We start from the raw sequence: 2183 nt of genomic DNA on the forward strand, positions 1-2183 counted from the left end.
CTCAGCAAGACGATGATATTTAGCTGACTCGCATTCTCGCATACGTAGCCCAGCGCTTTGACAAGAACGTCGGCGTAGTAATGGTATCGTTCGCACTCTTCGTAAGAGGTCTCTTCCCAAATGATGGCTGCAACGACAGCGAATTCGCTGAAATGGTAGGGCTTATATAGGATAAGAGTCTATAGGTAGATACATTTTTTGGGATATACATCAATTCTTATCAATGTTCCGCAAATGTCATGCGCATCAGCTCGTTCGCATCCTAGTCGTTCATAATGTCCATCAGAGTCGCTATGAGGATTCGGAAGCGAGACTGCTCAGATGTCTTGAAAACCCATACGCCATCAGACATACGACAGCGGCAGGATTCGAACCTGCGCAGGCATAGCCTAGTGGATTTCGAGTCCACTTCCTTAACCACTCGGACACACTGTCTGAAAGATGTAGAGCATCTCAGCTCTCCCCATGAGAATCGCCACCCTGTTCATGTTGCTAGGGGAGTGACTCACAGCGTCGCGAAGTACCCCCGCAAGGACGATGATATTTAGCTGAATCGCATTCTTGCATACTCGGCGTAGTAATGGTATCGTTCGCACTCTTTGTAAGTGGTCTCTCCCCAAATGATGGCTGCAACGACAGCGAATTTGCTGAAATGGTAGGGCTTATATAGGATAAGAGTCTAGAGGTAGACACATTTCTTGGGATATACATCAATTCTCATCAATGTTCCTCAAATGTCATGCGCATCAGTTCGTTCGCATCCTTCTCGCTCATAATGTCCATCGGAGTCGCTATGAGGATTCGAAAGCGAGACTGCTCAGATGTCTTGAAAACCCATACGCCATCAGACATACGGCAGCGGCAAGATTCGGACCTGCGCAGGCATAGCTTAGTGGATTTCAAGTCCACCTCCTTAACCACTCGGACACGCTGTCTGGAAGATGCAGAGGATCTCATCTCTGCCCATGAGAATCGCCACCCTGTTCATGTTGCTAGGGGAGTGGCTCACAGCATCGCGGAGCACCTCAGCAAGGACGATGATATTTAGCTGACTCGCATTCTTGCATACGTAGCCCAGCGCTTTGACAAGAACGTCGGCGTAGTAATGGTATCGTTCGCACTCTTCGTAAGAGGTTTCTTCCCAAATGATGGCTGCAACGACAGCGAGTTCGCTGAAATGGTAGGGCTTATATAGGATAAGAGTCCAGAGGTAGATACATTTTTTAGGATATACATCAATTCTCATCAATGTTCCTCAAATGTCATGCGCATCAGTTCGTTCGCATCCTACTCGTTCATAATGTCCATCGGAGTCGCTATGAGGATTCGAAAGCGGGGACTGCTCAGATGTCTTGAAAACCCATACGCCATCAGACATACGACAGCGGCAGGATTCGAACCTGCGCAGGCAGAGCCTAATGAATGTCGAGTCCATCTACTTAACCACTCGGACACGCTGTCTGGAAGACGCAGAGGATCTCATCTCTGCCCATGAGAATCGCCACCCTGTTCATGTTGCTAGAGGAGTGACTCACAGCATCGCGGAATACCTATGCAAGGGCGATGATATCTAGCTGAATCGCATTCTTGCCTGCGTAGCCCAGCGGTTTGACAGGAACGTCGGCGAAGTAATGGTATCGTTCGCACTCTTCGTAAGAGGTCTCTTCCCAAATGACGGCTGCAACGACAGCGAATTCGCTGAAATGATAGGGCTTATATAGGAAAAGAGTCTAGAGGTAGATACATTTTTTGGGATATACATCAATTCTCATCAATGTTCCTCAAATGTCATGCGCATCAGTTCGTTCGCATCCTACTCGGTCATAATGTCCATCAGAATCGCTATAAGGATTCGAAGGCGGGGCTTTTCAGATGTCTCGAAAACCTATACGTCGTCAAACGTGCGACAGCGGCAGGATTCGAACCTGCGCAGGCGGAGCCTAATGGATTTCAAGTCCATCTCCTTAACCACTCGGACACGCTGTCTAGAAATTTCGGAAAATCTCATCTCTCCCGATGAGAGTCGCCGCCCTGTTCATGTTGCTAGGGGAGTGCCTCACAGCATCGCGGAGTACCTCTGCAAGGGCAATGATATTTAGCTGACTCGCATCCTTGCGTACGTAGCCCAACGCTTTGACAAGAACGTCGGCGAAGTAATGACATCGTTCGCACTCTTCATATGA

General features: G+C 48.5%; 4 non-coding genes across 4 annotated transcripts; all 4 read right to left on the bottom strand.

Annotated features, from left to right (window-relative positions):
• Positions 1–353: 353 nt before the first annotated feature.
• Positions 354–435, bottom strand: Pmar_PMAR011202. The gene has a single exon. It is a non-coding gene; the product is annotated as a tRNA-Ser (tRNA).
• A 418-nt stretch (positions 436–853) lies between these two features.
• On the bottom strand, positions 854–935 carry Pmar_PMAR011203. Its single transcript has one exon. It is a non-coding gene; the product is annotated as a tRNA-Ser (tRNA).
• Positions 936–1379: 444 nt separating this feature from the next.
• Pmar_PMAR011204 lies at positions 1380–1461 on the bottom strand. Its single transcript has one exon. It is a non-coding gene; the product is annotated as a tRNA-Ser (tRNA).
• A 443-nt stretch (positions 1462–1904) lies between these two features.
• Positions 1905–1986, bottom strand: Pmar_PMAR011205. The gene has a single exon. It is a non-coding gene; the product is annotated as a tRNA-Ser (tRNA).
• Positions 1987–2183: the final 197 nt, after the last annotated feature.

Source organism: Perkinsus marinus (assembly GCF_000006405.1).
Source record: "Perkinsus marinus ATCC 50983 genomic scaffold scf_1104296958262, whole genome shotgun sequence".
NCBI classification, from domain to species: Eukaryota; Perkinsozoa; order Perkinsida; family Perkinsidae; genus Perkinsus; species Perkinsus marinus.